At 40.7% G+C, this 27,919-nt stretch overlaps 1 protein-coding gene and 1 long non-coding RNA gene across 19 annotated transcripts in view; one reads left to right on the plus strand and one right to left on the minus strand.

Annotated features, from left to right (window-relative positions):
* Positions 1-27,919, minus strand: part of LPP (LIM domain containing preferred translocation partner in lipoma) — a 629,538-nt gene that overhangs the window by 42,485 nt on the left and 559,134 nt on the right. The window lies entirely within an intron of this gene.
* The window catches only part of LOC141577972 (uncharacterized), a 45,359-nt gene that overhangs the window by 6,804 nt on the left and 10,636 nt on the right, over positions 1-27,919 (plus strand). The window contains exon 3 of one of the 3 annotated variants that reach the window (XR_012507673.1): positions 9,429-13,373. The exons of 1 other annotated variant lie outside the window; for it this stretch is intronic. This is a non-coding gene — a long non-coding RNA (uncharacterized LOC141577972). Of the gene's footprint in view, positions 1-2,230; positions 8,320-9,428; positions 13,374-27,919 lie in introns of those variants that run through there. One more of the 3 variants, XR_012507674.1, reaches the window with a different exon arrangement.

Raw genomic sequence — 27,919 nt, forward strand, 5'->3', positions numbered from 1 at the left:
AAGCAGAGCTCTAAAGTAAGACAGACGTTGCCGAGAGAATAGTACCAGCCCAGGACCAGCTGACATGCAGGTAGGCCAGCACTTGGACGCTGGTGTCTAAACTCAGACGACACAACTGTTAGTACAAACAGAAGGAAAACACTGAAGTCAATAATTTAAAAGCTGCCACCAAAAACAATAGTTAAGTATGGGAAGGAGACGGAAAGAACACATCCACAATGTGGGGGGTTTTTTGGGGGGAGGGATTAGGTTTGTTTGTTTGTTTGTTTGTATGTTTATGTTAATGGAGGTACTGGGGATTGAACCCACGACCTCGTGCATGCTAAGTACACTCCCTACCACTGAGCTGTACACTCCCCTCACAGTGTAGTTTTGAAGTAGAATAAAAGCTATAATACAGGATGACATCGTTGATTAGCTTTGCAAATAAATAGTATTTAAGAACCTGACAAACAGGTAAAAATTTAGGACCAACACTTTTCAGAGAAATCTTTCTTGCGGCAAGTTCCAGACAACACTTCTTCTCTCTGCTCCAAGTCTACAAAAGGGGCGTGTGGAGCGTGGGAGAGGAAGAGAGACCAGAGGTATTTTCTTGAATAATCTGATGCCTTGGATACTTCACCACAAAGATGCAAGAGAGTGAAATCCCAGGACTGATGGGGAACAGTGAGGTGTCTACAGACCAGAAGGGGGGTTTGCAAAGAACCGTAGATCTCTGCTCTCAAAGAGCTGAAGGCTTATCCTATCCAACCAGACTGTTCTACTGATGGAGAGGTGAGGCTTGGTGATGAAGCGGCCAGTTACACCGCTGAGTGGGGACAGAGCTGCTGTCTGAACACAGGTCTCTTGACTCTCAGGCCAATGTTCTTCCCACTTCGACGAGACACTAGTGGAAACAATGAAGTAATAAACAGCTACTACAAGAAGCAGAGGTAAATGCCTAGTGGCTGAGGTTGGTGTCAGGGCTCCTCATGACAACACCTGAGACCCTTGGGACTGAACAGAAGGTGGATTTGCCCCAAAGTTTCAATACTTATATCCCACTTATATAAACTCATGACCAAATAAAAAAAGGGGACAATGGGTAAAGGAATTGGGGGTATGTTCGTACAGCAGAATACTTCTCAGTGATAAAAAGGAACCGACTGATGATACAACAACACGGATGAATGGATGGATGAATCTCAGAAACCTGCACGTTGAATGAAGAATCCAGATGCAAAAATAAATAGGGTATGATTCTATTTATCTGAGTTCTTTTAAAAGACAAGTAATTTATGGTGACAGAGGTTGGAAAGTAGTTGCCTTTGAGGATGGCAAGTGGGTATCAGTTGGAGAGAGTCACACGGGAAATTTCTGGGGTGACACGACTGTCAAATCTCATTGATAGTTTAGAGGCCACCGACAGAGACACTCACACACTGAGTATTTCATTGCATGTAAATTATGCCTCTATCAAACATGAAAAAAGGCAAGAAGAAAGCAAGAACGATATTAACAAGTGATATTATAAATAAATGTTATAGAATATACAAAATATAAAAAAATAAAATAAATAAATAAAAATAGGGAAACCATTAATTTTACAGCCCATTTAACATAATGAATGTCCTTGCTAAGCAAGGGTTTAACTCTCGAAGTGCAAAGAGAGAAACTAAAATTATGCTTTTTCTTTTTTTAAGGACGGACATCATTAGAAAGGGACGCTCTATTTCTTTGCTGCCTTAAATAGCTCCTATTCATAACGTAACCTTTTTTCATAATGAGATTTGCAGCTTTTTCAATCAGCTCTTTCAATCAACTCCTTACACAGAAAAGCTAAAGAATAATCTCAGACAAGGAAGGGATGCTTGAAATCATCTGGTTCAAGCACAAAACTGGGTGGTTGTGAAAACAGATTCAGAAAGGGCAGGTGACTTCCCCAGAAGAGGCAGGACTAGAAGTTAGTTTTCTGTTTTTCGGATAAGCACTTTTCACTGTACCACACCGGCCCATGGCCTTGGGCGATGTCTTAAAGCTAGCCTGCCTTCAGACATCCAGCTTTGTAAAGCACTGTCACCAAGAATACTAGAAGCATCCACGTACAATTATACAGATTGCTTTTCTAATGTGTCTTCCAAGTGAGCTGACACAGACTGTGACTCACAAGCACATTTTACTGCCAGGCTGGCCTTAATAAAGGAACTGCAGTGTAACGCCAGCCCTGGTGCTCTCCTACTTCTCCTGACAGGCCAGGGACGGTGTGACGGCCCCACAGCCCACCGTAACGGTGCCTTGGGACCTGAGAAGAAGAAAAGCAGATCCCAGAGACAGCACCATTTTCCCACGAGGTCTGGGTACCACCCCACCAGACTGCTCCATCTTCAGTGCATACTGAGCCTGAGCTTGCTCTGGGGGCCCGAGGGAGCCGGGAACAAGGCTGGATGGAGGTGGGGAAGAACGTTACTGGATTCCAGAGCAGGCCAGGATGCTAGTACCGGCTCATGCAATTTCACATCATGGGCAGGGAGCATCACTGCGGTTTCCTCATCTGTACAACAAGGATAACAGCGTCCCTTTGTGCGGTGGAGAGAACTAAAGGACACAGTGGAAGTCAAAGTCCAGCCCTCTACATATACAGGGATTCACTGTGACAAGGGGTGGCATAATGTCTTCCCCGAGTCTGGGGAACAGCGTTATGGCTTCCTCTCCCAGTCGCAACGTCTGGTCCCCTAGCTCTGAGAGGAAAACATGGTTGCATGTAGGTAAAACACAGTTGCCCACCCAACCACCCCTTGGATTCACAGATACTGGTTCCTGGGTGGACAAAGACCTGAACTCTCTGCCTCTACCAAGAGTTGGAAAAAGGAAGGAAATCTTGAGTTTCTTAGAATATGAAAGAATAGGAAAACATATGGTGGGGGCTATGTCTGTCTAGTGATAAATCTTTATGTTTTGGGTATTCTAGGAACTAGGACAGGAATAACACTGAACAGCCTAAAGTAACTTGATTGGTGCATTTTTTCCCTCATATCTTACTTGTAAAGCAGACATTTATCATTTACTATTTGTGGACAGTAAAACTGAAGTTCAGAAAAGTGAAGTACTTATCCTGGATGAGCTGTATAACATTTACGTGGTGAAGCTGGGTTTTGTATGCAGGCCTGTCTGATTCAGTCTTATGGCTTCTCCCCTCTCTCTTGCTGTTGACTCAAAAAATAACCCTTTTAGCAGACGTGTGAGCACAGTCTTGACAATGATTACCACATTTACTGCTAGTCCTAGAAGTGATGTGCAAAATGTTTGCTGGAGGCTTGGGGGCTCTAAGTACAGAATAAACATCAGTTATCTTCGTTGGGTTCATAAGGGAGCTATGGGCCTTGAAATCTAACCAAGGTTAACAACTGACACTTGCAGACAGCTTTTAGATATTTAGTTAAGACTCTATTAAAAGCACCAATAAAACCTTTTCCCTGTTTACACACCAGACTGTCCACCAGCTTCAGAGTTTACAGAGGCTTTGTGTAGCCCAACTGCCTTTCCCTGCTCGTAGGAGCAGTCAGGGTTCTCTCTCCTAAAGACATCTTCTTTTGAGATTCTTATCAAGCCGTGAGCAGACAGAGGTGTGGGAGCTACCACTGCAAACTGTGACTCCTACCCCCCAGGTTTAACTTCCAAAGTCTTATAAGAAACTGAATTTCACATTTTTAAATGGGGAATAAAATACACTAGTGTGAAATGGAGCTATTTCCAACTTAAGGCTGTACATTTTCGAAGAACAAAGTTCTCTCTGGAGTATTTTGAGAGAAAGAGGAGACAGGCAGGGGTGAGGGGCTGGATAACCTTTCTGTATGACTCTGATCATGTCAAATGTTTAGGACCTACATAGCCTTAGGAAAGAATATGGGTTTAGGAGTTTCAAAATGTGGCTTTCAATCTCCCCCATTATTCAGAAGCAAATATGTCACAAAGTCTTTTATTCTCCTAGAATCTCTCTTCTTTTATCTATGAAATGTAGATCACAATACATCCAACATTCTACTACATTCTGTTATTTAATACATTCTAGATTTATGTAGAACAGAAAATATATCTATATTAACATTCTATTATTCAGTAGTAGAATACTAAAGTAAAAGAGAACATGTATTTTAATACTAGAATATCACTAGGTAATATTAGCAATAGTAGAATGATAAATTAATAATAAAGTACTTTGTAAGCCATAAAGTGTTAAGTAAATGTTGACCGTCATTTGAGATAGTTACTCGTCAGAAGCTACCCGACCAAACAAGACTCAGACTAGGAACCACTAGAGAGAGTGGCTTTTAATACTATGAACTTGCATAGGTTGGTCTCTGGTCCAAAGCTGTTTCACACTTTCCCATACGAGACAGACAGGGAGACCAGGCTTCCTGGGTTCCTGACTTTCCCAAAGCCATAAAGCCAAAAGGACACGGTGCGAGGATTCAGACCCAGATCTTATAAACCCAAGCAAGACTCATTTCACAGCCGCTCTGCCTCCCTTTCTTCATATCCCTTCACATTTCCTAACTTGCTCTTGTCAAGTTTTTAATTTTTCTCCAACTAATGCCAATACTTAGAGAGCCCTCTAAGGTGGAACAGATTTTGGAAAGCAGGGCTGCAGGCATAGACAGAGAAACGATGGCTTTAACACTCAGTCACTGGCCAGCAAGCTTGAAATACGGGCAATTTCAAGACTTGTCAGAAAATAAGAACACGGACAGCAGGACAGACTGAATTTCTCAGCTGATTATGAAAATGACTATTCTCCTTTCACCTGCCCAAAAGCAACCCCAATGTAGCTAAAGGCACAAAGGACAGAGGTCCTGCCTGACAGTGGGCGTAGCAACGCGGCCAGTTAAGCAGGTAGCCCAGATTGCTTCTTTGTTCTTCTCTACCTCTAGAACCAGTCAGTCTAGGAACAGCCCCAAAACAGAGTAATACGACATTTTTATTGAAAACCATATTGTGACTATACACAGAATATCTTGATCAAGGAATGTACAAACTCCTAATTAATTCACTAACCATAAAGAATGCAAATTTGTCAGCTTCCTCATCTGTAAATGATAAGGATTTAGATAGGATCTCTAAAAGCCTGTGCAGCTCTGAGAGTTTAGGATTTTCTGCCACATGAACACAAAATTAGGCAACCAAACTGGCCATGAAACCCAGGAATCAAGTCTCATGGACCCAATGCCATTTGTGGGAAGATCTTGAAAAGATTAACTCTGTAGTTGGAAATACTTTAATTTCTATTCATTTGGGCTCTACTGAAAGTAACACAAACCATTTATTTAGGTATTAAAAAGCAATAAGAAATATGTACCAATTAAATGTCTTATGAAAACTGAGGTGGTGCATCTAATAGAATTAAACAGCTCCTAGAATCAAACGGAAAATTCATCCATGCGTTCCTTCCTGTGCTGAGCCTCTATTGTGTGCAAAGCATAATTATAAGCACCGCAGGGATAGAGTGAGGATTCAGCTCATGGATGCCGTCCTTGTCAAGGTGCTCACAGAGAAACAATACGAAGGAACTCCGTAGAGCACTGGAAAGCTGACAAAACTGGGAAGTCATGGCACACACACCAGATGCTTATTGTCTAAGTCTAGGGCAAATAGGAAAGCGCTAAGACCTAGGAACACGCAGGAATGTTTTGTGTTTGCCCTCCTCCGAGCCTATAGACCAAAGAGAATAATCTTTTACTTTATGCTTAAAGGGACAACATCAAAGAGTATCAGGCTGAAGGCGCGGGGAAGCCAAAGCTCACACACTGAGAAGTGAAAACAGCAGTTTGGCAGTGGAAGCCTTTGATACATTTTTCTTTATTCTCCCCCTTCTTTAAAGAAAATGAAAATAAACATTTCCTGGAGTTTCGAAAAGCCTAACATGACCCTACAGTTCTGGACAGAAGTAATATATGAAACTTATCTGAAATAAAAGGCAAAATTGCCTGAAAGCCTTTGTTCTAAATCCTGGCGGACAGGTGTTCACAAGATACGTTCCAAAGCCCTTGTTTTCTTTGTCAAAAATGCAAAGACGTGCACAGGAACAAGATGCACATGTCAGGCAATTACAATGGTTTCCCTGCAACACAAACTATTGTCCTTGCCTATGAGGACTGGGCAGAGAGGCTCGCCCTTGATTCAGGAGCTGCTCCCTCATTAAAGACGCCTCTCCCTTTAGGTAGGGATGGGCACAGCCCCCCGCCCACGCGCACTCTGCTGACATCGCAGTGCAGGGAGCCGCTCCTCACAGCAGCAGATGTCTTTTCTTGCTGCCACCACTGATGGCTGCTGCAGCTCTTTCTCACTTGCCTTACAGCTTATTCTCTAGTAGCGTCAGGACCCGTGAATAATGATTTCACCTAACACTGGATTAGATGAGTTTCCTTGTCGGCTAAGGGATGCAACTAATTGATATGTGTCTGTGATAAAATGAGGACACACAGTAAGGAAAATATACTGAACCAAGTAGAAAGTGGCTCTGCCACAAAGTCTTCCCAGGGCTCTCAGTGAGGCAAAGCCTCTCTCAGGATTGACTGCCTCCTCTCTGAAAAGGGCAGGCTGAAATGAATTCTGTCAGGGTCTGTGAGTGGGAACACTCACTCATCTCTGAATGACTGGGACATCATCCACCTGTAATTTGCGAGCTTCCCACATGGATCATCACTGACCATTCAGATCCTCTCACTCAGTGCCCTAGATGCTATAGCAAAAATTAAGACCACGTTCTCTGGGCCATGAGAAAAGTGTAACCAATGAACATATAAGCAGTTATGGAGCATCAGCTTTCTGTATGGCCTTGTGCCAGGCATTGGGTGGTAATGAACTCGACAAGGAGGTCCTCTGCATTGCAAGAGCTCACCACCTAGTGGGGGAAACTGAGGAATTAAGTTAAAATTTCAAGATGGGACTTACGGTAGGTTGGTGAAAAGTTCTCTAGGATCAAAGATGAGGAAGCAGGTAACCTCTCTGGTGGGGAAGGCCAGTAGCACAACATCTGAACAACTGAGATCATCAGCCAGAGAACTCCAAGGAACCAGGTGCATGTATTTTACACTAGCTTTCAAATTAGCACCGGACCTCAGGTCTAGATTGCAAAATAAAAACTAAAGCAAAGCAAACCAAAACCAAAACCCAAGACCAAGAAAAACAAAAAATGAAAACTGAAATCAACAAAGAAATAACAAAGTAGGTTTGATAAAGAGTTAAGCCACCCAATGTAGAACCGATAGCACATTTCCGTACGTTGCCGCCACTTGCTACCACGACATGTGTCATCATGCTGACAGGGAAACAGGGTGTGTACAGAGACAGGTAAGATTCAGACCAAAGGTAGGACACACTTTTGTGGGACCCATATAAAACGCTATGCAGATATTTGGCTGAATGAACCTTTTCTAATCTAAGTTTTAAAAAGGAGTGGTTTGTGGAAGATTTTGGCTTTAATAATAAGATCTTGGTTTTATTCTTCCTGAGGTGGGCAGAACAAATCTACAGTAAAGTAGTGATACTTTCAATAGTAATACAATATACGCATAGATACTACATAGACCCTGAAAATACATGTATAAACATTTTTCTCTTCTAAATGAGGTGAATCACAGTACATAAATAGTCTGAACAAAAAGAACCAGCAGTGCTTTGCTGGGATAGCCCCGAATGGACAGATTAAACATCCTCATAATTTCTTGAGCTCCTGGGGATTAATGTACTTCATCGTGGTTTGTGGCTGTGGGAAGGACTCTAAAGAAAATAAATGAGTTTGGGGCTGGCTGAGAGTGTGAAGTGGCTGGATTTGTAAGTGAAGACATTTTGCTTAGTGAAATCTTTCATCAGTTGAACTGCCAAGGCTCCAACAGCCCTTCAAGAACAGACAGACATGTTCAAACCAGTTCTGCCTGCAGACAGAGCGTCGCTAATTGCTTTCCCCAGATTCTCCTGAATCTTCCTGCATGCAGAAGCACACAAAAAGCCAAGCTGTATACACTGCCTCTAGGATCCAACCCTCCACCTGTGGAAAGGAATTCAAGTTTCAACTCTATCTCGCTGCCACAGGTTTGCTTTGGAGCCTAATTACCAACGAAGTTTGATGACAACATAATTGGCTCCAGGGCCTTCTTGTTCCTTCCAAACAAAACAAAAAACAAATTCCTGAAGCAAGACCTGAAATGTACCATGGGGAATCCAGGCTCGGTGACGCAACTCCAAACGGGGGCTGTCTCCTCCCTATCTTCACATCGGCAGCTTCCCTGGAGAGCCTGTCTCCATAAGTGTGGACCGGCTTTGACAAATATTTACTGACAAATGACTATTATTTTAATAGTAATAATCACCTGCAATCATTTGCTGATGTGCAGCCAACAACATTTGCATAGACGTTATCTCACTTGATGGCCACAACTGAGACTTTAAGGCATTTTCCAGGATCATAGGTGAGTAAACGGAAAAACTGGGGTGAGAATTCTGGTTCATCCAAGTGGCAGGCATGAACATTTTCACATTTAGTATTATTGCTCCAGATGATAGGAATTCGGGTGTGACTCTGCCATGTTTAGCCACGTGTACTTGCATTCACCTCTCTGAGCTTCTGTTTTCTTATCAGAAACAAGCAGCTGATAATATCTGAAGTCTGTACCTCATACAGTTGTTTTTAGCGTCAAATGAGAAAATGTATGAAATTGGTCTTCTACTAGAAAATGTCAAGCAGCTGTAGAAAACATTATTACTTAGAGGTATAGGGCATGCATATGGGTTTTGGCAGGGAAGTGAGTGACTCCCAACAGACAGAAATGGTTAGGACTGGGTGAAGGTGGAATGAGACTACAGGAACTGGCTAGATTCATAGTAAAATGATCTTCGAGAAGCTTCTGTGAAGGAGCAGAGGGGTGCATGAGTCAGTGAGACCCAGACCATGAGTTTGGCATTCTGTAAGAGGTGGGGAGGAATGGTGGTTAAAGGTAGGGAGAGAATGCAGCTCCTGTTTAGATGTGATATGAGAACAGCGAGAATTAGGGAAGGATTCTAAAAACTGGCTTCAACAAAAGATCATTGTGTCTAGGAAAGGGATATCCCATTTGTTTCTAATTTAGCAAGCAGACACAGAATCCTCGATGTGCAGGGCACTACGGGGGAGAGAGGTGTCAAAAGAGGTGGTCATTGTCTTCCAAGGTTCAGCCCAGGGGGAGAAAGAGACACAGACAAAAATACAGGTATTTTGAGAACAATAGAATATTACAGGCACAAAGTGAGATAGCAATACCATGCACACAACATACACACAATGCATAATGTTTATATGTTATACAATAGCCAATATCACATTCATACTAACGCAAACTAACAATCATTAAGTGTTTACAGGGGACCGGGCCCTGTGTTGAGCACCTAACAAATATCATCTCATGTAATCCCCACAGCAACCCAAGAAGATACCCATTTCTCTTATGAGCCCCGATACGAAGACAAGGACCCTGAGGCCCAGAGAGGTCAGTTAACCTGCCTGGTCACATCACTGGGACAGATGGAGCTGTGATCACCCCCAGCCCAAGTTGTCTGACTCGGTGCTGAGACCTGTTGTCCCTTCTCTTCCAGTTCTCCCTCTTCCCTCCTGGTTTATTTTTCTCTTAGCACTTATTGCCTCCCCAGTATTCTGTGTAACTTATGACTGGTTTGTTATCTCTCCCTATGAGTGGAAGCTCCCTAGAGGCAGGGTTTTTGTCTCTTTTGCTCACTGTTGTGCTCACCATCGTATCCTCTCAACGACTAGAACAGCACCCGGGACCAAGACTGGCCTCAGTAATAATTGTCGAGCAGATAAATGAATACATGTTAAGAGATCACATTATGCTACTGTGGGTCTCATAGCTGGGGAAGAGGTGGCCGGATGGAAACATTTGGGAGAAGAACGAGATTCACCATGAAAAGGTAGACGGAGAGGAAAGGAGGAGAATGGAAAAAGTTGTGTAGATAAAGAAACACTGAGAGCAGGTGGTGGGGAAGCAGATGGGAGGAACAGGGGTTGTTTGCAGGTCAGTGAGGAAAAGGCTGATGAGAGAGATTTACAGTCCACATTCCAGCAAGCACTCAGCTCAGAACACACTCAAAGCTCTGAATTCACTCACGTATCCCAGCCACATAGCTGGAGGAAGGAATCCCCGCGCCTCCCGCCCTACCATTTGGCTCCTGCCTCATCTCCTTCTATGGCTGAAGTGCAGGACTCCCAGCATTTCATCCTCTCTACTCCTCTCCCTGTCGTGGGAAAGTCAGCCAGCTCAGCTACCACTTCCTTTTAGGCGGCTCATCACCTGGCTGCCTGAACTTCACTCATGAAGTCTTTTACCAAGTGCAGAACTGAGTAAGACTTGTCTTCTCTCCTTACTTGGGCTTCTGATTCAGCTGTGCAGAACCACCATAGCTGGAAGTCATCATTTTCCCCTCTTAAGTTGCTACTTGGTAACAAATATATGGGGTGGTGTGCTGTGGGGTGGGAGACTGCCTACTCACAATCATGTGTCTGGGAGGTAGTATGTTTATGTCACTTATTCTAGCCTTGTTTCAAAAGAATATCCTGGGTGCTTGCCAGATCTGAGCTATAAGTCCCAGCTCTATTATTCCCCTACTAAGTGATCTGGACCCGTCATGTATAAATCATAGTTTCCTTGCTTGAAAATGAAAATGTATGATAGGGGAGGTGGTGGTTAGATTTTTAAGTTCCAGCGAACTCCAATATTCTGTCCCATTATTATTAACATTTCTCAAATCTCCTATATAATCAATCTCTTTTCAATAGCCCCAGTCAATACAACTGCTTGCTCCAGCAATCTACAAATTGTTTCTGCCATTTATTCATACACCTATTGGATCAGTAGCCTTTGAACAGCCACACTGTGAGGAAATAAACCTGCCCTAGACCTGATTAGGAAGGGGGCAAGAGAAGATAAGATGAGATCCTACCATCATCTCAAGGAATTTCATATCTAGTAGGAGAGGTAAGGCATATTCAACTGGAAAACAAGTAACACAAGACAAAACGTGGTAGAGGATTTCTTAAGAGAGAGAGATCAGAGATGACAGTGGGAGTTCAGAGGAGAGGACTGTCACTTTCAGACAGAAAAATTAGGGCCAAACATTTTCAGCAGAAGAGGTATTTGAGTTGGATCTTAAGGGATAAGATACATGTCAGTGGCGGTGGTGATGGTGGTGTTGGTGAAGGAATTCCAGGCAGAGACAACAATACAAGCAAAGACACAGTGATGGGAAAACTAATTGCCAATGTGAGGGAAGTATGAAGGTAGTCAGGGATGCAAAGTTAGCAGTCAGATCATGGAGGACCTAGAATGCCAATCTGAGTTATCTGGATATTATGTGATAGATATCATTTGACACCATACATTAAGCTACATTCCTGTTTGCAGTCTTCTGCTTATTAAAATGTCTATCCTACGACACACTGACCAAGGAGGACTAATAGGGCAGAACTTTCCAGATGACAGCTTGAACTAATTACTACTGAAAGTTAATGGGGCAAGAATCTACACTGAGGACAGCAAGATGTCTCTGATAAGTAAATCTGCGGAAACCAGAGAGTATTTTATTGGCACCCCGACCCAAACCAAGCACAAACTGGATGCACTTGCAAATGGCAAAACCCCCTCAGTCTACAAGAAAGCAGGAGCTGTTCTCTCAAGAGGTAAGCTGTCCACTGGAGAGTCTTAGAGTGTTTGCAAGTGTCCTGTTCTCTTCAGTTAGTCCTCTGGCAGCTGCTTCTGAACCAAAATAAGTGGCAGGCTCTGGAGCACAAGCCGTACTCCACTGAGAGCGGCACACAGAGACCCAGGGGAGGAGAGGGCGAGAGGAGACGCTGAGGGGGTGGAGACAGGAAAGAAAGGCTAGGTAGGATTATGCCAGTGGGTAGCCTAGGTAACCAGAAAACATCTTGTACATTCTGCTTGAGAGTTCAGCAGCACATGGAGGAAAAACGTGCCCTAGTTTTGTCAACATCAACAGCCTGGGAACAGGACATCTCTGTGCCTCAGTCAAGGTAGGGGCAGAGATCTCCAAGGCCCTTAAATCTTAAGCATCTGGCAAAAAAAAAAAAAAAAGAAAAAAGAAAAAAAAAAGAAAAAGAAAAAGAAACAAGAGTTGGAATGTGTGTGTTCACGGGCGTGCGTGTGTGTGTGTTTGGTGGGGGTGGTAGTGGAGTGTGGTGGTGAAGAAAGCGAACGATGCAGAAGTTCAGAGAGAGGTATCGTGAAGGTCCCAGAGCATTGGGGCTACCTAGTTTTGAAGGCAGCATCCTATCAGCTCAAGGGTTGAGTGGATATCCTGTAAAGGAAGGGCTCAACCCAGGTGGCTCACACTCTCCAGAGACAGGACATGGAGACACCTTGCTATCTTCCTCAGTTCAGCAGACCATAAGGTTCTGGGGGAGAGAGCAAGCAATGGACTTTGTAGGTCCTCTAGTGAACATATTAATGAATTATGGCTAATTTACAGCTAATACTTAATACCAATTACAATGTGCCAGGAACTGTCCTGAGAAACATGTATGTGAACATACACACATATATAAACACAAGTCTGTAAATGAGTATATATGTATGAATATACAGTCAGTGCTCCATATCTGCAGGTTCTACATCCACAGATTCAATCAAGCACAGATCAAAAATATTTGGGAAAAAATCCAGAAAGTTCCAAAAAGCAAAACTTGAATTTGCAGCATGCTAGCAACTATTTACATAGCATTTACATTGTATTTACAACTACTTACATAGCATTTACATTGTATTAGGTATTATAAGTAATCTAGAGATGATTTAAAGTATACTGGAGGAGGTGCACACTAAGCCATTTTATATAAGGGACATGAGCATCTGTGGATTTTGGTATCTGTTGGGGGTCCTGGAACCAATCCTCCCGTATGTATTTGTAGACACATATACTCACAGACATTCTCATTTAATCCCCATACCAATCCTTTTATAGAAACTCTTACTATCCTCATTTTAGATAAGAAAACTGAAACATCAAGAAGGTGTGTAACTTTGCCAAGACCACCTGGCTAGTCTGTGGTGGAACTGGAAACTGAACACAATTTCACAGTTCACTCTGGGAAAAAGAGGTGAAGCTGCCGTGCATAAAGAAGAAAATGTACCTTTACACACACATACACACACACACGTGAGCTCTAGTGCATATGTGTGCTCTTGTGCCCCCTCCTCCCAGAGATACCCAGGCACCACTGCGTCTATACTGAAATGAACCTCAGATTGTAAAGGCAGCATAGGGGTCACCGCCCTGTAACTTTACTATAATGTTGTTAAGAAAAAATTAATGATATTAATAATCTATACTAACTTGGGTATATGGTTGTATAGTTCATAAAGAACTTTCAAAGCCAGACGTTTGCATAGAATGTGGAGAGGCAGCAAACCTTAAGCAGAAGGGCAAACGTTTTCTGCTTATTACGTAGCTGCTTCAGGTCACTTAAGATGAATTTCTGCCAAGCCATAATAGCAACTTGATTCTCAGATGCCCCCTCAACCCTCATTCCCAGAACCGTTATCCCACTCTGCTTCAGGCTTCCAAAGCTCAGTACGTCACCCTCACCTTGGCCTGTGATGGCTGAATTTATGAAGGAGACTGTGAGGCTTCATTTTGGAACTCAGATGAAGCTGGAGAAGTGTGCCAAAGATGACACTGGACATATGGTACTTAAAAATGATTCTGATGGAATTCAGAATAAGCATGCCCACTGAGTTCACACCCGTGCTGATGCAGCTGACCTGCCACTCACACAACGTAACCACTGCCCCGTACACCACAGTTTCACGATCTTGCACGTGGCTCAAGGAGAGACAGAGTTCTTTCTATTCCCAGTGGCTCACAGACCAACTCAGACTGGTACCATCCAAACTTACAGAGCAATTCCCAAAACCCCTGGAAGGGTCTGTCATTCTAGATCAGTTCTGTCCAGCAGAACTCTTTGCAATGATGGAAGAGTTCTGCCCTGTCCAACATGGTAGCTACTAGTTATTTGTGACTACTGAGCATTTGAAATGTGGCTAATGGGACTGAGGAGTTGAATTGTTAATTTTAATTAATTTACATTCAGATAAGCTGCATGTAGCTGGTGGCTACCATGTTGAACAATGCAGTTCTGGGTCACCTAGACTAGCGTATTCATTCTACTCCTCCCATGAGTCAGCTCCTTTGAACCTCACCTCACTCGAATGAGTGAATGCACTTTCCAGAGGACAGCATGAGGCTACAGAGGGTAAATTACTTGCTTAAAATTGCACAGCCGTTCCAGAGCAGAGACAGGATTATGAGACAAACTTCCTGATTACTGTGGTTCTTCTTCCACTTAACTACATATTTCTGAGATGAAATTATGATACAAATAGATTATTATGAGCCCAATCATGACCATCAGTTTCCTATTTTCTCCTTAACACCAATGACTTTGGTAGGAAAGTATACTTAAGATCTAATGGTTTTAAGAATTAGCAACAGCAACAACAACCAAAAAGGTCGGCCACAAAGATCAGGCAGATACACAGAGGGCAGAAAATAAAACTTTATGACTAGCAAATGACAAAACTGGCAAGTTGAAGACATAACTTGAGAATCCTAAATTAAAAATTTTTAATTAATGATCTAATTTTGGGGACTCATAAAAACATGCTGAAACCCACCCCCCCATTAGAAATTTGCCAGCTGACTACTATGGTTCTGCACCTGACCTCTGCTATTTGCTGACTTGATTTAATTTCATTTGTTCTACGTCTTTCTATACTAAAAGCAGTTATGGATTGTCTTAAAATCAAAAAGGATTTTAGGAGTCATGAGAATGCAAAAAAAGCCACTTAAAAACAAACCATTTTAATTTGTTTTACTTGTTCTTTGTTTTATTAACATTTACAACATAGAAATTGTGTTTGTTTTTTCCTTCCCCCGCCCAAATCTGTACTCAATAAAAAATGTTTCCAAACTGGGATGCCAAGTTTCCATTCAAATCCCATTTTATTTTATATCCCTTGGTGAACCCTCCTTAAAACAAAGGTTTACACTGATGCTTGGGTGCACTTACAGTTGACACAGTGAGATAAACCACCCTGCAGCCCTCTGAGCTCTCCAAGCCTTGACAGCACTGGGAGAGGATCCTTCAAAGGAGAAGGGCCAGTTTTAGCAAAGTCTGGGATGCTCTCTTTCTGGCTACCAGGGCAAGCTGCTTATGATCCTGAAAATATTTATTCTCACCCATCTCTTCTAGAAAGGCTGAGAAATCTCACACCTCTTGGCCACATTATCTTGATTATAATCCTGGCTTGCTCCTCTCTGACTCACAGATAGTCTGGAATTCTAAACAGAACTCTCAGAAGGAAGTATGTAATTGAATTATAAAATGCCCAAGTAATATATTCAGAGGGAACTCTACTTTGAAAAGATACATGCACCTCAATGTTCATAATAGCACTATTTATAATATCTAAGACATGGAAACAACCTAAATGTCTATCGATGGATGACTGGATAAAGAAGCTGTGGTATGTTTATACAACAGAATACTACTCAGCCATAAAAAAGGATAAAATGACGCCATTGGCAGCAACATGGTTTGACCTGGAGATCATCATTCTAAGTGAAGTAAGCCAGAAAGAGAAAGAGAAATACCATATAATATCACTCATATGTGGGGTCTAAAAAAAGAAAAAAGAGGACACTAATGAACTCATCTGCAAAACAGAAACAGACTCATAGACACAGTAAACAATCTTATGGTTACCGGGGGAAAGGAGGTGGGGAAGGGATAAATTGGGAGTGCAAGACTGTGAATATTAACTAGTATATATAAAATGGATAAACGACCAGTTTCTTCTGTATGGCACAGGGAACTATATTCAATATCTCGTAGTAACCTATAATGAAAAAGAATATGAAAACGAATATATGTATGTATATATATGATTGAAACATTATGCTGTACACCAGAAATAACTGATGCATTGTAAACTGACTATAATTCAATTCAAAAAAATATTCAAGCAAGACTTTCACAGAAAAAGACAGACTATCTAACCTGCACCTAAGCCTTTGTGCAAGACTGTTCCCCTCTCAAGAAAGCTACTCTGGTATAAGGTTTACAGTTTTCTCTGTGTGTGTGTGTGTGTGTGTGTAGTGTGTATGTATAGATATATACATATATATGTATGTGTATATATATATATACATATACACATATGCACCACACACACACACACACACACACACACACACACAACTATGATGGGGGATTTACTTTGGAGGGATTTCACATTGACATAAGAAAGAATTTCCTGTACATATGGTCCCCAATTTTAGACACAATGCATTCCTGGAAATTGTATCATAAAGCAGATCACCAGAAGGGAAAGCTGTGATTGTGCCTGCTTCTTTCATTCAACAAACATCTACTGAATGCCCACTGTGTCCCAGGCACAATGACAAGCTTGGTCCCATTCACATGGTCTTAAAAACGAGCCATGCATCAGGCGGGATGAGACCACAAGAACAGAATTAAGTGTTTAGGAGGCTGTGCCAAATGAAAGAGCAGCAGAGTGGTGAAGAGTAGGGACCACCAGGACACTCTTTGAACCACTGAATTTGGAACTGAATCATACACTACCCTAAACCATGACTTTCCAAGCGGACAATCAGCTTCCATGTGAAACTCAGGTGACCCAAGACCCCGTGGAATGTCACCGCTCCCATCAATCTGCTGCTCCCTCTTACCACTCTTGACCCATTTCTCCCAGAATTTGGTTCAGACCTTCCTGATGCCCGAAGCCTCCAAATTCAGGCTCACTTCTCCTAGTCTAAATAGACAGCCTTAATTTTCTATATCAGAGAAGACAGCATTCATATGACACATTCCCCAATATTTTTCCACTTCACCTCAAAGAGTCCTTTGTCATTTCGTGAGCTGTGTTTTTTTCCTCAGAGGAGAAAGTAGCCAATCATTTCCAAGATAACCTGGTCAGTTAGAAGGGACTCTTTTAATGCCAAAGTTCAATGCTTCTAAAACTCAGGGCAGTTCTGTATTAAGTTCTGAGTCTTTAGGAAGAGCAGAAAACAGCCATTCCTTTTAATGCCAGAAAGAAATGAGGCACCAGAGAGCAATTAGGGAGCTCCTACTCTCCTTCCAGTGAAAAAGGCAGCCCACATAGAAAGGAATCAATAGGTCACTCAATATATTCCCAAGGTAAAACCTGGATTAATGCCAGGTTTAAGGATGTTTCCTGAAATCTTAATGTATAAGAATAGAGGAATAAATAAATTGTGGTGTAATCATGTAGTACAAAAGTTACACAACTGTTAAGAACTAGGTTCTTAGAGAATATTCTTCAGAATATATGGGAAAATGTGCCTGGAAATAAGAGAGATTTGGAATAAGCACACACACACATTATAACCAATTTACACCTAAATATGTAAATATGTATTTAGTATAAGCATAAATATATAAATTTTATGTAATATATAAAGATAAAGATCATATACGTAATATACCTGACTGCAATTTTGTTTTTAAAAAAAGGTAAAAAAAGATTAGCACGGGAGCTATTCCAAAGTGTTTATAGTAATTAGTGAATTATGGAATTATATGTGATTTGAAATTTCCTTGTGTTTTAAAAAATGTGTTTCTGTAAAAAAAAAAATGGTGACCATCATAATAAAAAAGGTTTAAGCCACTAATTCCCCACACTGGGATCACTTAGAGAGCATTAAAAAATACTAATGCCTGCCTAGAACTCACCTCCATGTGGCCTGGGTATCAGGACTTTAAAAGCACCCAGGTAATTCTAATGTTCAGCTATCACTTGGAACCACTGTTTTAAAAATGTTTCTTTTCAACCATTTGCTTTATTTATTTTTAAATATATCTGTTCAAAAAGAATTTGACTTGTAGTACAAGTAAAAGTAACATGCATTAGGATCATTGCAATTAAAATCTGAAAAAAAAAATGAGACTAAGGAGAGTAATGAAAGAGAGAACTGTACCAGAAACTTAAAAAGAACAGTGACAATAGCACAGCATCAAGTTTAGGCTGGAGCTTCCTGGTGGCCAGAACAAAGGAAATTTAATATAAAAGAAAAATAATGAATTTCTATGACAGAAGCCTACAGCTAAATTCTAGGAGAAAATCACCTTGCACATTTAAAAAATGACTTGGACATTGTGGAAAACATCTTTAACAACAGTTTCTCAAAAAATAGAGACACCTTTTCTTATAAAAGTTTCTTACACCGACTTACCATAAAAGCCAAAGATAAAAATAAAAGCAAAATATAAAGTGTTAGATTTTAATTTTGTGAAACATTTCAGTGGCCAAATGAGCTAAATGGTCTGGACTTATTATATATGATAATGTATAATTTATTTCTAATAATATATAATTTATTTCTAATAAAAAAGCTTATTCAAGAACATAGAAGACTAAAATGTGTATCCTTTTCATTGAACTTCCATATATCTGTAACACAGAAGTTAATTTCTCAGTTTAGCACTTCCTGATATGTAAATTGGCCAGATTTAGGAGATTTAAGTTGGGGATAAATTGGGGAGTGGGGTGTCATGGGGAGATGCAAATACAGACAGAGAATGTAATAATTCACATCAGCAAATATGAAAGTAGGTTTTTGGGAAAGAATATTCAATGTGAACTTTTGAGAACTGCTCTCCACCACTTATATGAATTGGCTCACTCAGATTCAAATGGCTGTAAACAAAATTAGACGTGTGTCCTTTTTTCAGTGGTAATTTCCAAAATATATTTATAAACATTTGACTTGAAATAAGTTGAACATTTCAACTCGAGTCTCCTCTGATCTTTATTCAGTTGCACACGCACACACATGCACGAACTGTGCACATACCCCTCCCACACATACACACACAAGTTTACAGGAGAGCAAAACACACCAGGGAGTACAGTAAGGAAGTTCCAGGGAGGAAAATTTTTTACCTTTAACACACAGAAGCAATGGTTTATTGCTAACAGTACTTAATGTGAGGGCTTTAGAAATGTGCTTACTGCACTTCCTTGGGAGAATCTGCTAAAACCAACCTGACCGGTAAGATGGCCCAAGAGCCCCACTTCCTTCCTTCCTCTCTTCCTCCCTCCCTCCCTCTTTCTTTTTCTTACCTCTTTCTTTTTCCCTTCCCTTCCCTTCCCTTCCCTTCTTCTTTCCTTCCTTCCTTCTTTCCTCCTTCCTTCTTCCTTCCTTCCTCCTCCCTCCCTCCCTTTCTTTTCTTTCTTTCTTCCTTCCTTCCTCCCTCCCTCCCTTTCTTTTCTTTTCTTTCTTTCTTTCTTTCTTTCTTTCTTTCTTTCTTTCTTTCTTTCTTTCTTTCTTTCTTTCTTTCTTTCTTTCTTTCTTTCTTTCTCTCTCTCTTTCTTCTTTCTTTCTTTCTTTCTTTCTTTCTTTCTTTCTTTCTTTCTTTCTTTCTTTCTTTCCTTCTTTCTTTCCTTCTCCCTCTCTCCCTCTCTCTCTCTCTTTCTTTCTTTCTTTCTTTCTTTCTTCCTTTCTTTCATCTCTACAATTTAATCTCTTTAGGCTTTTAAACTGATGGCTGGCAGAGTTAGTTGATTAAAATCCAGGTTTGGTCATGCTTCTCCACTTCCTGTTGACCCCTGAAGGTCAGCACACCAGTCGAGACCCTCACTGAACCAGCCCTAAATGGTCTTCCTACCTCTATTTCCTACTTCTGTTCCTTTGTGTTCCTGCTGGCTGCATAATCACCACCCGTGTGTTGATCTTTTCCACCTCCACACCTTGGCTCAGCTTCTTCAGTCTTTCTCCTTCTTTCCACCCAACATTCTGTGTAGAAGTTTCTTCTGTCTTTAACACCCAGTTCCCACCTCCTCTCCAAAGTATTCCCTGTGTACCCCGTTAGAATGAATCCCATTCTCACCCAATGTTACATTTCTATTATAACACCCTTCAAATTCAACTTTTTTTTTTTTTGGTAAACAACTTAAGTTTTTTCCTTCCTCTTACAAACTCCCAAAAGGCCAACCCTATCATGTGGGGTTTTGTAGCCCCTATAGGTATTTAGTACATATTTTTTAAAGAAATGTACTTGGGTTTTTAAAACCAGACTAATCAAATAGAGTCATAGAGGAATAATAGAGATGGCAAAAATTTCATAAATTACACATATATAGAAATAACACATGTGCTGCCACTCTTTAGAGATGAAGGCAAACAAATTCTTAAACTTAGCTTCAACTGAATTCTCATGACAATTATCTTCATGGCAAATGACCTTCTCTTCCTACAACCCAAGCTGGGTTGGGAAAAAATGCTGACTGTACAAGGATGGGAAGGAAGCTGGCATGTATTATGTGTTTACAAGGAGTCATGCACTTCACATACATAATCCAAAGGTAACACTGCAAGGAAAAAACTTAACCCCATCTTCCTTTTTTATTTGAAGAAACTGAAACTAAGAAAGGTAAAAAATTTGCCCAAGGCCACACTGCTAGAAAACAGTATAAACCCTGGGCTATGGAAGCAAAAAAAAATCTGTAGTCTGTCCACTCCACCTAGCTGCCTCTCACGTACACCTAGTTAAGAATTTAGCCGAAGAAGAAAAAGGGAATGATTCTCATTTTACCTTTTCTTTTTGTAGCACTTTAGAGCAACACCTGTCCAATCGACATGGAACCACAAAACCCTGGCATTTGATTAGAGACGTAAGGGGAAAAATAGCTCAGGAGAGAAAACAGCAATAGAAAGAATTACAGCACTCAGAAGAGCCTGAGAATTATTACAGTGAGGACGCCTAGTGACATCGGCTATTAAATAGCTCTGTTGGATTACACGCATTGTATGTTACTATGCACAAAAAAGCATCAGTAGAGGTGCTAGAAAAACAAGAAAGATCACTGATTAGAAGTCATGAAACTTAGATTTCACACAGAAAACCATGGACTTGGCTGTGGTATCTTGTCTTTTCCTTTGCTGAGTGGCTGCTGCTGCCCATTTGTTCAATAAAGGGGTTGATTACATGATTTCCAATGCACCCTTTGGTTCTAACATCCTGTGAGCCTGAGGCTACCAACTGATACACCAACAAGATCTCACTCACAATGAAGACGGACTCTGCGCATGCCCGCACGCTGAACATGATTTGATGTGCATCAAATTATGAGCCACACCACTTTCCTAAAGCTATCAGCTCATCGTTGATGCTAAGTTAAGAATCAGAAGGAAGACCAAGAACGTAAATTCCTAAAGTAGGCGTCTGCAGGTGATTTCCTCACTGCTGTCCTTTGAAGGGAGCCCAGACAGCTCACCGCACTGTAGCATCTGCGTCTCCACTTCCGGTTAGGATTTGGAATTTCAGTTGTGAGACAAACACAGGATCTGGTTTTCCACTTTTGTTCTATATACAAAGCGAAGTTACCACCATTTCGAATTCAAGGAGAACTCCTCTCCATCCCACAAGCCCACAAGAATTCTAACAGGGCTGGGTTTTGTTTTGGGCTAGGGAGGGGCAGGAGAAGGAGCAGGAGCAGGATCGGAAAAAATACTCGTAAAATGGAAGAAGGTGTGATTTGTTGCAGAAGAGGGATGAGCTGCCAGGAGCAGCAAGGATGGAAAAACCTGGCATCCTCACTGAAACAGCTGCAGATGCGGCACCTAGTTTGTTATATTCATGTATATATCTCGACAGCACAGAGCTAAGTGCTTTAGCAGCCCTTTAGAAGTCTGAAAATGGGTTTTCCATTCATTCAGAGCTATACATTGGCGCAAGCTAGCTCTTGTTCGGGAAGGTCATCTGGGAGGTCACGGCCCATTGTACACCAGAGTCTGCATCAAACTTTGCTAAAGCTCTGGGAAAGCAGGGGAAGTGCTGCTGGGAGGATCTGCGGAACTGTACCAGCATCTCCTCCAACCACACCACCCTGGTAGCCAATGCCCATAACACAGGTCATTCTTACAAACGGTTGCAAATAATGAAGAGATGACAGGAAATGGGCTTACGTGCCCTAAAGACTTTGTGTTGGTTTCTGTATTAGTTCATTTCAAATTTATTTGAAAACAGTCTTGTGTTTTCAAGACGCCACATTTCCCCCTCTCCATTATTTACAAATGCCTGTCTCCATGCTACAATCCAAGAAGCAGGGCACTGCTTGCTTCTCACGGCTCAGTTTTGAAGGAGAAAAAAGATTGAGAGTGGCTTTTCTTTTATCAATGAAGAAGTTGTTACCAATGTTTTATTGCAATACTTTTGGTACCCCTACTGGGTGCTTAGCACTATGCTAAGTGTTGGGGATTACGTAAGATTTTTACCATATTCTGGAACACAAAATGAGTTATTTCATATATCAGTCTCAGTGCTGCAAATACATTCAAGCTTTGTTCATGTCCCAGCAAGTAGATTAAAACAAAAACAAACAGCAACATTAATTTGTTTGACACTGAAGCCAAATGGCATCAGATTTAGAAAAGGAGATCTCAGAAAAAGGTTTCATTTATACTGATTTGAATATATGTAGAGGAAGGTATAAGCTCTGCCTGATTTAGGAGGTGGAATTGGAAGAGAAAGTCAGAAAGACTTCCCAGGGAACGAGGAGATATTTTGAGTTCCAGCTTAGTTAAAGAGAGATAGCAAAGACTATATGAGGTAGAAAAGCACCTATGGGACATTTTATTGACTTATATTAAACTTATTTTATTATTTAATCATGTTAATCATTGTTCTGATTTCATATCAATGATCTCACTAGAAGACAAGGTCAAAAGTGGGCAGAAATTTTACTTATTTCAAATTTAAAAACCTCACAAAACTAAAAAGTCATATAGTCAGGATAGAGATCCATCTTTTTTTTTTCCTTGTGAAATTTACTTTTGGATTCTTTCTGAACACAGTGGACATAAGTGATAGGTGGATGCTTCCCTGTGGCCCCTAGGAGCCTGCCTGCAGCCCACCATTGGTCCAAGGCAGAGAAAGTGGCTAGTCTACCCTGAACAGTTGCCAGAGGAACAGCCAGTGGTTTACAACATTACGGTCTGATCAGAGTGAAATAGACTGACCCTGTCACAATGCCAGGAGAAGACTAGCTGCTTGGAAAATCACAAATGCTTATCCAGTCTTCTTTCAAAACATGCATGCATTCAACAACAGAAAATCCACACTGCCATATACAACCATGAAAACAACTGCTGTTTTCAACAAATCCACTGCAGAGTCCTGGCCTAAACATAAAAGTCAATTACTGCTTCTCTGTTTTTTAAAGAACTTAGAGTCCCCTCTTATTTTGTCTCATTCAGAGATATAATCTTAAGCCCAGAGTTAGATTATTTTAACCAACATCGACCAGAAGGGAAATGAGCCTATGTTGAAGTACTTTAATAGCAAACCTATACCTGGCTGTGTAGCCCTCGAACATCTTGGCTTTCCTTAGAAAATACTTGTGGGAATAGATGCAAAGTCTAGTTATGCCTCTATCACATCAGAATATTTATCGAAATACCAGAAAAGTTATCCAGGTGGCTTAGGAGTTGTCTTCAGTACAAGGGGTAGGGTTGGGTTTGAAATAAAATCCAAACGGCATAATGAAGCTTTGTTATCCATATGGTGGCCATCAGAATTCAGAGTTAGGGGCACTAAATTCTAGTCGACTGAATACATACTTATTAATAACTGCCTGGATCTTTGCAGATGATTAATATCTGTTGGGTGATTTTCATAACAGCTAATGTTCTTTAAGCTCTTAGTGGGTGTTAGGCACTGCCTGGCAAGTATTTTCTTACTGAATCCTCACAATTACCTAAAGGAAGGAAGACATATTATCAGCATTATTTCAGTCTTCCAAGAGCTTACAAAGTAGTCTACATCTTAGTGCATATGTGTGTGCGTATGCACATTAGAGTGAAAAAGGGATGGAGAATACACTGTAGAATCAAACTAAAATGGAGTCACTTACATCACGGACAACATGAAGATGGTCAACACAGATGCAAAAAGGAAACTTCACCTAACCTTATAGGAATTTATAGCTCTTCTCAGAAATCAGCACAGAACACCAGCCAATCTCCAAATGCCAAGTCTGTTCACAGCATCTCTGGACCTCCCTGTCCCCCTGGCTCAGCTACCCTGATCCAAATAAGAAAGAAGGCCACTAGGCAACCAATCAGCTGAAAAAGCCAAATAACTTCCACATTTATCCCCAAAAAATGCCTTAGCCTGCAAATAACTTGGGACTCATTGGTCTTGTAGCCTTGAGCTTCCCCAGCCGCAAGTCAAAAGCCTTGTAATAAACTCACATTTCTGCTTTGTTTTATTCAATGTGCAGAGTTTGGCTCTGACAACATATGTGGACAGTCAAATCTCATCCAAGCCAGAAAGAATCTACCGCAAGCGAGGAAGGCAGAACTGGGGTAAAACAGAGGAATTCTAATCCCACTTGACCCAGGAGAAGCCACTTAATTTATCTGGAAGGGAATATGGGGAATCCAGGTGAGCGGGCAGTTAAGTGAAGTTTCAATTCAAAGTGAATAGAAATGTTTAATCCTTTAACCTAGCGCCATTTCCGTAAGAGTGGACTGTAATACTATGAGGGTATAATAGAGAAAGAGGGAAGGGAGATTTTACATTTACTCCTGGGGTACTAATTATCTTCACCTCTACTTCTGAGCTGAGTCAGTGCCATACAATGATACTGGGAAAGTGAGGTTGTAGAATTGTTCCCAAGCTGACTCCTTATTGTGGCTAGTCTTCCCAGTCACCATCTCAGTGTACACTTTTGGACACCTTCCCACGTACTCAATGAGAAAGCTAGACCAGATGACCTCCCTGGTGAAGGCCAGTGAGCATCTCCTCAGGTGATATTGGGATGCACTGCCCATGACAGACAGTAAATGCTTGCTTTGCTAACCAAAATCCCTCGGAGAACTAGCTCCTTTAAAATAAGCTGCATTTTGCTCAAGTGAGCCAAACTCTGCAGCAGCATTAACCCTGTGGAGCCTGGCGGTTCCAAGAGGCAAGGTGTAGCCTTGTGTGATATCTAGAGTTATTCAGCTGAGAGCTTATAAATGCAATTAGAAGAGGATCTAGAACTGCCTGACACACAGTAGGCATCAAAGGGTACACTGAGTGAACAAATGAGTACTGATTAAGAATTCACTACTATTAGCCTTTTAACTTAACAGTGACCTCCTTTTCTCTTTTGATATCAAATAAACAATCATAATAATGGTAATGATTTAATAGATCACTGATATGATTAAATAAAAGCTGGCAGGCAAACTCTCGGCACAAAAACTAGCAAAAAATAAAGTATGCAGTAGGCGATATTATTGAAGAACCCAGAGGGACATGCATGATTGAATAAATGGGTGTTGGTGTTACTGCAATTAAATAGGTAAAGTATTTGTTAATCTCACTGGAGGCGAAGTTCGTGCATCTAAGACTATATGCAGGTATAATTCCTATTATTCAAAGGCCATTTTTAAATTTAATTCATGAACGCCATATATATCTGGGTGGCACAAGTCTTTGAGCTTTCAGTGCTACATCTGTTGCCGGGACTGGCTCTAGATATTGAGGGAAATGACAGAAAACTTCACACTGATTCAGAGGCTATGTTTTGTTCATAACCACCCACCAACTCCCCTATTCGTCTGGGTTTATTCTCTTCTTCCTCTGCCCTCATTCACTGATTGATACTTTCATTTAAATAGAAAACATCAAGGACACTAAGAGAAGTATAAATTTTTCTCTTGAGTCAAACCTGTACCTGGAACATTAGCTGTCTGGAGTAAAATTTGTTAGATATAATATACAAAAACACTAAAATATAATTGGCTCTTAGAAGTGAAGGAAATCCTAAAAATTGCCCGTAAATAAGGGAAAAAAAATGTCACTCTGGGGTTAGCCTTTTGAATTATTTAATAATCACATATACAAAGCAGACTCTAATCTACCTCATCAGTGAACATTTTGGAAACTATTTACTTGGTTTTTAAAATATAATCTTGAAAAAGTCCTCAACATGCACAAGAGAAGTGAAAAAATAAACACAGATGCAAAAGAAATGAACTGAATTGTGCTTTTTGGGATCCTCCTAGTCATCCTTGCAAAGTCCTTCAAAGTATACATTTAGATCTTTTTACATTCTGATTATATTCACCATTAAAACATTGGGTAAAATCCACCATTGCTACCCTTGTGGAATTGGAGGTTTATGCTATCTGTAAGAAATAAGCTTTCAGAATTCTCTGGTTGCATGAAGAATGTTGTTTGCCCACTGGCACTGCAAGCACCAATAAAAGGAATTGGGAAGCATTATAATGAAGAATTTTGTACCTGAAACACACAGAGGAAAAAGAGAGTAACCAGGATTCTCCAAGCTTTACTTTATTTTCTGTTGTCTAGATCACCATCTGTATAAACTACACTTGGTTTTGACAACAAAAGATATTTACAAAGTATTTAAAAACTTGCTCACCCCTGCCCTTGAACAGGCCAGGGGGCATTTTAAGGGAATAAGAATTTCTACAATCACAAATGACACTACACAAGGTTTTGTGAAGAATAGAAAGATGAGAAAGACAATGTTCCACCACTCAGAACTTTGAACGTAGCTGGGGAATTGCAGCAAGTACAATATCTCAGCTGAGTGCAACTCTGGGCAAGTCCCTTCCTTCCTCTGGGCTTTAGTTTTCTCATCTGTAAGTAAGATTAGTGGACCCAGTGATCCCTAAGGATCTGTGATTCCTTAATGAATGGTTCTAAGATTATTTTCTTCCAGGAATAAAAGCCCCAGATATCCTCAATATTTCCTATAAAATACGGTCATATGTTTCGCTCCTGACATAATGACTCTAAATTCTATGAAATCTCAGAAGAAGATGATTCTAAGATCAAACCGATGTGGATGATGCTGATGCTGAAGATGATGGCAGCTAAGCTTTCTTGAGCACCTGAGATGTGCATGATGGTACATTATTTAATTTATGTTGCTTTTATGATTACTCACACTTTAAAGAGAGGAAGATGGAGTTTCACACAGCTAGGATGTGCAAAACTAGGATCCAAGCCCAAATTTCCAGATTCCAGCTCTTAGCTGATATTTATATTACTATACTCGAAGATCCAAATCAAATGACGTGTTCTCCAATATGCTTTTCCTGATTTTCCCAGTCATGATTTCTCTCTTCCCACTCTTTTTTTTTTTTGTACAGAACTTGATCATATCTTATCTTTTAAGCTCCTCAATGGCAGTGACTTCTTCACCTTTCATTTCCTAAGTGTCTATTATGTAAAAGGTTCTCAGTTAACGTTTGAGTATGTGAATAGCCATGGATCTATCTATTTTAAAAGATGTCCTGTGGTCATTTAAGATGGGTGTACTTTTCTATAAGTTATACATCATGGAAACTTTTTATAAAATATTTTATCAAAATTATACATATATACCTTATAATGCATATATATACACATACTCTATAACCTATCAATTCTTGTATGTCTGTATCTTACAGAAATATTTATATGTGTGCACCAAAAGACATGTGATCATAGAAGTATTACTTGTAGTAATGGACCCAACTCTAAATAATACAGATTTCTCTTAGTAATAGAAACAATTGTGGTATTTTTCATACAATGGAAAGCTATACACACGTGACGATGAATAAACTGACATGTATGGCTTCTGCATGAGATGAAGAAAGCTGGAAGGACCACTGCTATCATCCTTATCACACACACACACACACACACACACAAAACAAAATATGCCAGACAGTCTGCAAACCCACAACTTTTTTGGAACCCATTAGAGAAGTGAGGCTGCAGAGTAAACAATTAACTTGAAATCTGGGGAAAGACAGATGCCTCCAAGGAGAG

The sequence above is a fragment of the Camelus bactrianus genome, chromosome 1, assembly GCF_048773025.1.
Source record: "Camelus bactrianus isolate YW-2024 breed Bactrian camel chromosome 1, ASM4877302v1, whole genome shotgun sequence".
NCBI lineage: Eukaryota > Metazoa > Chordata > Mammalia > Artiodactyla > Camelidae > Camelus > Camelus bactrianus.